General features: G+C 41.0%; 1 pseudogene; it reads right to left on the bottom strand.

The window, feature by feature from the left end:
* Nucleotides 1-365: 365 nt before the first annotated feature.
* Nucleotides 366-9,408, bottom strand: part of LOC148511778 (protein-glutamine gamma-glutamyltransferase 6-like) — a 62,490-nt pseudogene continuing 53,447 nt past the window's right edge.

Below are 9,408 nucleotides of genomic sequence, written 5' to 3'. Positions count from 1 at the left end.
ATTCTGCACAAGACACCCTATCGACTGCCTATGGCTCTGATTACTGGTTTATGTACACAAGACTTTGTGCTATGCATTTATACTGGACATTTATGTTTGTATTATAGACAATATTTAGCAGGTTAGTGCTTAGAACAAACAGGAAAAAAATGTACCATTAATATACAGTATTTACAGTTGATTCAACAATGTACAATTATCCAGGCATGCTTTATAATATATTGATTTATCATGGCAAAGGTAGAAAAAACAAAAGTGATTGTACTGTATAAATAAGCAAAAGACAGAAAACAGTGCAAACGAAAGGTGTAAGCTAATAAACACAGTACAGTAAGTTTTACTGTCCACTTCCTGAGTCAGATGGTTTAGGGTCCTTTAACCTGGATGATCTTGTAGCCTTTGAGGGTAACAATTCTGTTGCAACTGACCACAATTTGCAGCTGCTTTGATCCTTTCATATATGGAGTAAACTCAATTGTCATTGTTGTCTCCTCATTGGGCTTCACTGAAATTCTACGTGAAAAAGAAAATACATTTAATTTTGCTGAATTAATATATCAAACTGAGGGATCTATGTACTAAGCCTTGGAAAGATATAAAGTGGACAGAGATAAAGTACCAACCAATCAGCTCCTGTCATTTTTCAAACACAGCCTGTAATGTTACAGTTAGGAGCTGATTGTTTATTACTTTATCTCTGTCCACTTTCTCTCTCTCCAAGGCTTAGTACATAGACCCCTAAGGGCCTGATCCAGAGGTGTACACTATGCCAATTTCTGCAAATGGACGATGTTTTCTTTCTGCACATGCACAAATATTCTTGGAAATTCTTACTGTGCACACACGAACTGCGTTACGATTGTACACTCTGTTGCATACTAATTCGCAATATTATCGGAAGACCACTGTGAAGGATTTGAATATCTGGGGGGAGATTGGGAGGATACCAAACTTCAATGCAAAAAGAGGCTGTGCTGTGGACGTGTAAAGGGAGGGTCAGGGGAATGCTTGTGCATGCAGTTCAGTTCTCTCTCGCAGTACTGCAGACACAGTGGCCATATTTTGTGGAAGTTGCACAGTTACATCTGCGTGAACAAGGAATTACATGAATAGTGAATGTTTGTCCGATGTTTGGGTGGTGGAGGGGTGCCCAGACCAGCTGATGGATCCGCACAGTGCACATATAAGTAAAGTGGGTGATTCACAGTCCATCTGAAGCTCCTACACGCGGGTAATGCTTATACTAGCATTTGCATATTTTGTCATTTTAACCGACGGCCTCATTCAGAGAAACTTTTTATGAATCCTTTCCGAGAGCAGCCTGGAGAGGAAAGCTGCTCTCAGCTTTGGGGGGTGGGCCAGACTATAGTCTTCATTAGGTCCCGCCCCTTTACAGGAAAGTCTGCTATTCGTGGGTCCGCAAGGAGGGGAGGGGCTAAATGACGCTAACCCCTCCCTACGGATCTGCAAATTTCTCGTAAATTCTCCCCATCCTGCCCACTTTACTCCGGAGTGGGCAGGATAAGGAGGTCTGCCTTCTCTTTCAGGTGAGCGGGGGTTTACCCGTAAACTCAGAAGCCTCCCACGACATGTGGGAGAGTAGGCAAGTATGATTTACGCAAACCAGATGATTAGCATACATCTCCGATGGTGGGGCACCTGTGCATGCGCAGGACCCGTTCTGCATCATTGCATGCAGTGTCGCCTGAGCCACAGCCTGATTAACAGGCTGCAACCGTTTGTGGCCGGGATTTGGCGGTGCCGGTCTCCGTTCCAGAAAACAGGGGCATGACGCCCCTGTATTCTGAGTCGGAGCTGCAAGGACCAATCAGAGTTACTCAGGTGGCTGATGGTCTTGCAAAAGATCTGATGCTGGGTCTTTGGACGCAGCACTTGGATCTGCAATGCTGCCTTGAGGCATCTTTTCTCCTCAGATAGCATATTTTCACATCACTGCTGTGTCTTTGGATTCAGCAGCGATGTGAACTGTATCCATCTCTGAATCAGGCCCTGAGTACAGACATGTAATCAGTGGGTTAAATAGTTAATTTCTACGTATGCATATAAGTTACAAACATATACCCTTGCTAGGCCTCTTTGAGGTTTGAAAAGAGATTGTACTATAGTTGCAGTCTATGGACAGAATGGTTAGATATAACCTTTTGAGGTCAAATAAGCCATAAATACTGAGGCCTAGCTCGTACCTGCCACTGCTTTTAGTAGAAGTATAATGAGCCATTCATAGCTTCTATGTTCTTATCAGTAGTGAACCACATTCCATTCTAAGCTGTGTAGAGATGCTAAGCATTATGGGTAACTGCTAGTGATGACCAGACTCTACACACAAAGGAGCTTTGAAACAGTTAATCTCCATACATACTAGGATACGTCATTACTGTATGTCTTTGTCTGGTAGTATATATCTTAGTGCTTACAGAGCATGTGCAAGAGAGATAAGTTTGGTCAATGCTATGCTGGACCAATGAGTGCTTGATACCTAGCACTGTATGTAACTGATATGGGCTTAATATCCGGAAAGCCAACACCCCAGACTAGGGTATATAAATCAGATGTACACAAAGGACCCTTTGGCTCATGCACGGATCTCTAAGTCTGCAGAAGAGGTGCCTGCAATGTATATTGATTATCTGGGCATGTGAAACGATGGGCTCCCCAGAAGAAGATAAGATGAAGTACATCTTATGCTGAAGATGATGATTTACCGGTGTCATCTGAATACATAGACAAAAGTTGAGTATACAGTATACTTTGTATGTTGTTTGTTTATTGTTTGTTTGTTACTTGTAAATAAAGTGTGTTCATTTGTACTCACTCATATTGGTCACATGTGTGTACTATTTCATTTCGATCAGAACGAAACCCGCCGATATGTACTTGGTGTCGAGAAGTGGGATCGGAAGGGTTAAATAATTTGTGACCAATTGACTGATTCTGTAAAAAAAAGTGCAAAATGATGTTTTGCTTTTTCTCTGCTGACCTGTATATTGCATTGTGTATGTTTTCTCTGTCTCATTCCTATGAGAAAAAAGATTGTGATTTAGCTTAAATTACATGGTATATTGTTTTGTCTTTTTCTTTTAAAAAAAAAGAAAATTGAGAAAAAATGTTTTACAGACTTTTGAAACATGTAAAAAATGCCAAAGATAGAGTACAGAAAAAGTTGGTGAAATTTCAGAAATGTGTTAAATAATCTCGGATTAATCCAACATGTTTTGGGACGCCTTTACAAAGTTGTAGTGATATGGGATTTTTGAAAGCTAATGATTTTGAATCAGATGAAATGCCATTTTGTGTTTCTGAGGATTCTGCCAGTCTGCCTTTGACAAATTTCATAGGGAGGGGGGGAGAATCCCCACACGCAACAGTTAAATGTCAACTGTTGATTTATTACACACATCTTGCGTAGAAATTTGTGAGCTTGAAATACAAAGAGAAGTGTGTGAAGTGTGGCAGAAAGAACTTGAAACAGAAATTAAACAATGTATTCACACTACAGAAAATGTGTTTGATCAGAGCAGTGATTGTGTGAGGAAAATTTCTGATGATTTCACAAAATGTGAACAAAATGTTGAAATCCATGAATGCAGGGAATATGTCCAAAAATCAGAATCAAATTTGAATGCAGATGACATTTCTGATAACATGCCATTGATTAGTGATACTGTTGAGGTGAATGATGGTATGCATGTATTGAATAGGACTGTCCAGCGTGCCATTCACTGTGAACTGATTGAAAAAAGGATGTGTTTGCATGGCCATTGAAAGGGGTGTCGCTAAGTGAAGGGGTGGTGATGATGCATTTTGCCTTGCCCAGTGAGACATGGGCATTGGCAAAGCCAAGAGGTGGGAATATGGTAAGATTGCAGTTATAGACCATGCCCTTAAGACTGAAGACTTCCCCCATGACAACATTAAATTTACATGGCATGATCAACATGTCATTGTTGAATTTAAAAATGCAAAAAGTGAACAAGATGTGTTTTCTGATGGAACATCCATTGCCAATAATGATCATGGTTTACTTGCTCATTGTGAAGGAGGGGTTCGTGAGTACACACTGACTAACCACAAGGGGCATACATGCAGTACAGACACACTGACTGTGGGTTTGTTTAGTGACAAAGTTGTAGATTTTGTGTTTGGTAATGAAATTTGTATCCCAGTGTATTTCCTTTCAAAGCCTTACCAGCCAAAGGTTTTGAAGCAGCTGAAAGACACACAGTTGCTAACGACAACGGCAGAAACTCTGATGCTAATTGAGGAGATCAAAGCATTACTCGCTGGCCGAGTGAAATTTAAACCAATGTTTGAACTGTCCATACTGGATTTCTTTATGATCACAGCTCCACAGTGGTGGGAAGATTTCCAAGACAGAGAAGATTATTGATTCATGGACTATGGTGCTACCTGCACCCACACAGGACTGTTGTGGCCCATTGCTAAAGCAAAGCAGCTATCTTTACAAGCTGACAGCAGAAAGCCAGAAGAAGAGGCTAGTGAACTTGTTGCATCTATGACTGTTTTCCAAGTCACTGACAAGACTGGATGCCCTGTAAGTCTTCACACTGAGAAATGGACATTTGACACAAAGTCTATATGGACTGCTGCTGTCCAAAGCTGGAAGATCGACGTGGGACATGCTGATATACATACCTACAGCTTCAATGGTGTGTGCACAAGTGAACTGAGCACAGAACATGGTGTGCAATTCACCGCAAAGACAGCACTGATGGTGCTAGAACTGTTAAGCTATGACGGAGCTGACACTGCATTCAAGCAAGCTCAAATCAAAGGGATTCCTTATATCCAAACCATGGTCAGAGACATTGCAAAAACCTGTTACATTTGCCAACAGCTGGACATGTGGCCTACCTTGCTTGCTGCTGAAAAAGGCCTCATATACTGTGAAATAATGACTGTGCAAGTCTGGCAATTTGAATTCATCGTTTGCCACCAAGAAGATGGAGGAGGAGTGTTCTACTGAACAGCTACAAAACACTGTCATTCAGGAGTAAAGTTGTCTTAAGCAGAGTGATACAAGATAAGAGACTATCCTGAACATGTGACACAGACTTAATGACTTTTTGATATTATGGGATGTCTGAGAAGATTCAAGCAGACAAAGACACCCATTTTACAGACACAACATGGAGTATATTGGGTTTTTCTATGCTTCATACCATTCACAAAACTGACATCAGTATGATTGAATGAATGGATGTGTTGTTTAGGAAACAGGAATGTTTATATATATACAATGTTGGGGTTTTAGAGCAGGCTGTATACAGTATATATATTTTGATAACCGGAGGGTGATAAAAGGTTGAACTTTTTAAGTAAGATATCTGGTGCACAGACACAAACACTTATGATCAGGTTGTTGTAAAGAAATGTTTAGTAGGAAGAGAATAGAGACAGGTTAAGAGATATTTGAAGCAGGACAAGTAAATGCTCATTTTATTTTGTTGTTATGGTTTATCTCACACTGTTTATTTGTTTAAGCCAACAGGTTGCCGGTTGGATCTCACTGGAGATGAGAGAACGTTGCTGGAGATGTGTCTGAGATGACGATGGTCTGAGAGAGTTATTTCTCATACAGGAGAGAGAGTCCAGGAGGACAACAGAGTTAGAAGATCTGATGGCACAGCCATTACATACATCTATGTGTATTCTGCAAGACTGAACTTGTGCCTTATATTGGTTGGATCCACAATCACCAATATTCTCAAGACTTTTTCAAGATTTCATTGAACTGAACTGAACTTTGTTTTACTTTACTGATATTAATTATTTTATAAGTAACTGATATATTTGATATAATCATATGTATTATTCACTGTTTTATTAGAATATTCACATGATATAAAGGAATATAATGTAGAGAGTTAGAAATGAAACAAGAGTTCAGTGATGCTTGTTGACAGATTCTGCAATCCAGCCAAAGTGGTCAAGTCCTGAATGGAAATGTTGCTTAGTGTGATTTTATATTATTTGTTACATGTAATCATAGTACTAACCTTGTTATATTATATGTTGTTACATTATAAGTAAGGATAAGTACAATGGAGGTTTAGATTATGCAATGGGGATCATGTTCCTTATATTTGATATGTAAAAATAAGGGTGGAATGTAATCAGTGGGTTAAATAGTTAAATTCTACATAGGCATATAAGTTACAAACACATACCCTTGCTAGGCCTCTTTGAGGTTTGAAAAGAGATTGTACTATAGTTGCAGTCTATGGACAGAATGGTTAGATATAACCTTTTGAGGTCAAATAAGCCATAAATACTGAGGCCTAGCTCGTACCTGCCACTGCTTTTAGTAGAAGTATAATGAGCCATTCATAGCTTCTATGTTCTTATCAGTAGTGAACCACATTCCATTCTAAGCTGTGTAGAGATGCTAAGCATTATGGGTAACTGCTAGTGATGTCCAGACTCTACACACAAAGGAGCTTTGAAACAGTTCATCTCCATACATACTAGGATACGCCAGTCTTTGTCTGGTAGTATATATCTTAGTGCTTACAGAGCATGTGCAAGAGAGATAAGTTTGGTCAATGCTATGCTGGACCAATGAGTGCTTGATACCTAGCACTGTATGTAACTGATATGGGCCCAATATCCGGAAAGCCAACACCCCAGACTAGGGTATATAAACCAGAGGTACACAAAGGACCCTTTGGCTCATGCACGGATCTCTAAGTCTGCAGAAGAGGTGCCTGCAATGTATATTGATTATCTGGGCGTGTGAAACGATGGGCTCCCCAGAGAGAAGATAAGATGAAGTACATCTTATGCTGAAGATGATGATTTACCGGTGTCATCTGAATACATAGACAAAAGTTGAGTATACAGTATACTTTGTATGTTGTTTGTTTGTTACTTGTAAATAAAGTGTGTTCATTTGTACTCACTCATATTGGTCACATGTGTGTACTATTTCATTTCGATCAGAACGAAACACACCGTTATGCAAGACAGCTGCGGCAGCAACAGTATACAACTCTGAATCAGGCCCTAACTCCATAATGATTCTGATGTATTGATAATTTTCCACTACAGAAAATTGTTGGGAATCTCCAGTACTGAGTTCTACCGATGGATCTTTTCACTGTCATTCTCCTACCCACCTGTAGATGTCACATGTGCTCCACAACATTTATCATATGTTATGCATAGTCATAAAATCATTCTTACAGGAGAGATGGATAATAATAATAATAATAATAATAATAATAATAATAATAATAATAATAATAAATGGATAAACAGAAAATCATTTTAAACTCAATAGCATTTATCTCTGGTATTTGTAAATGAGAAATAAAACAAATCTCCAATAGTAGAGTCTACACCTTTAACTGTGTCTGATTATATCCTAATATCTTCAGTTATTAGGTTAGAGCCACACAGATGTTTTTCTGCCTCAGATTTCATGTAATTTGATGCAATTTTATGTACTCTATTAGATGAGATTAAACACTAAAAGAAAAAAAAACTTCCAGTGTTTCTGTTTCAATGAACATGTGTCGGAGAAAGGCTCCCTTGTGCCCTGCGCCTCCAACCCATGACTTCACGGGATGGGGCAAGGATGGGGCAAGAGTGAGTGTAGAGCTGCCCAGAATGCTGCGGGTGGCTCTACACACTGCAGTGTGTGCGGCACTAGCGCAGTGCTACTGGCAGTAGGGTGCCATTTCATAAAGGGGGCGTGGGCACTGTCTTTTATCGTCTATAGCTGCCACACGTGACAGCCGACAGGGACAACCGTGGCTCCAGCCAGCCTTGGCTTCAGCGCAGTAATCCAATTAGAATCATCCTGATTCTTAGTAGCTGCTGCTGAACTCCCCAAATCGTGGTCCTCAGACACTTGTGCAGACTGACTGCTCCCAAACACTCCGAGGAGAAGCAGGGTCCAGGCTACACCCGATATGTTCATCGGTGCCTCACTCACAGCACTGCCACTGCATGCGTACGTTCCCTTTAAATCCCTTTGCATTCTCTTGGTTCAAAAACTTTAGCTGCAGCTGACAGCAGGGTAGTGCTTCATTCAGTTACTTAGATGTAAGGGCTGATTAAATGTATTATTTACATGTGCTTTTGCGCCATTTTGAGGAAAATTTATTATATACTGTATAAGGTTGACTATTTGAAGAATTTGTGAAGAGTTCTTTTATTTACCTCAGAGGCTGCACTTGACGGTTCTTGCGCAGTCATTATTATTATTGTTTATATGCACTGTATGATGTTTATTGCAAGTACATTTAATATAGAGAACTTAATTATCCAGTTATCAATCACTAATGGAAAAGTCTTCTCAAAACATGTTACTTATCATACAGTGCATAGTGAAATTCTTCAGAAACAGCATTCTACTCACGTCTGTTTAATCTGCTCTTTAATCAGCCCACTGCCCTCTGCATGCAGCTCACATTTTGTCAGGCTCTCAAAGAATGGGTTAAGGAATGTAATGTCAACAGTTATCGGATTGTTTAATACGGCTTCTTGGAGAACCTTCAGGCAAAGAAGAACCAAAGAGAGATTTTTAGGTGGAAAAAAGCATCATCACAATGCATTGGTGATGATGAGAGGGAAGAAGGCATGATCAACAGAAAAGGTTAATATATGAGATAATGTGTAAACAGAAAAAGCTTTACAAGTGTTAAAGCAATTAAATTGCATATTAGCGCACGGTACTTCTTACACAGAGACATTAATGCTGGGCATACACTGCCCGTTCCATCTGATATCGGTGGCTTGGCCAGATAATTGCACAGTTTATGCGGGGGTATGCAGTCGGGAAGCCGGTGGACCTAATCCCGACGGGAGACCGGCGCCCGGCATCCCGATCGAAGGGACGCTGTGCGCTGCTGCGGACAGCCGCAGGGGGGGGGAGGGTTAGGTTTAGGGCTCCTGGGGGGGACTTGTGGTTAGGCACCCCCCGGGCGGTTAGGGTTAGGCTAGGGGGAGGGAGGGTTAGGGTTAGGCACCCACAGGGGGGACTTAGGGTTAGGCACCCCCTGCGGAACTTAGGTTAAGGCGGCGGGGAAGGGGGGGTTAGGTTTAGGCACTTAGAGGGGGGATTAGAGTTAGGCACTGGGGGGGAAGGTTAGGGTTTATGCACCCCTAAGGGAGGGTTAGGTTTAGGGGGTACAATAGGTTAGTATATACTTACCTGGGGACGATCAGGATTTTCATCCTGTTCGGGCTGCCACTGTCGGGATTTGAACCACCGGCCAGGGGTCTGGCGGTAAATAATACCGATTCCGATGCAGGCGACCAATCTGAAAATATTGATCGGTTGGGCATGCTGAATAGTTCAGGGTGCCCATTCGACCCGATAACTTAGTGAAAATTGGCCACATTGGACGGAGTTATGCCGCA

This window comes from Taudactylus pleione, unplaced genomic scaffold (assembly GCF_031769625.1).
Source record: "Taudactylus pleione unplaced genomic scaffold, aTauple2 ptg000290l, whole genome shotgun sequence".
NCBI lineage: Eukaryota > Metazoa > Chordata > Amphibia > Anura > Myobatrachidae > Taudactylus > Taudactylus pleione.
The sequence above is the reverse complement of the archived record's forward strand: the minus strand, read 5'-3'. Positions and strand labels throughout refer to the sequence as shown.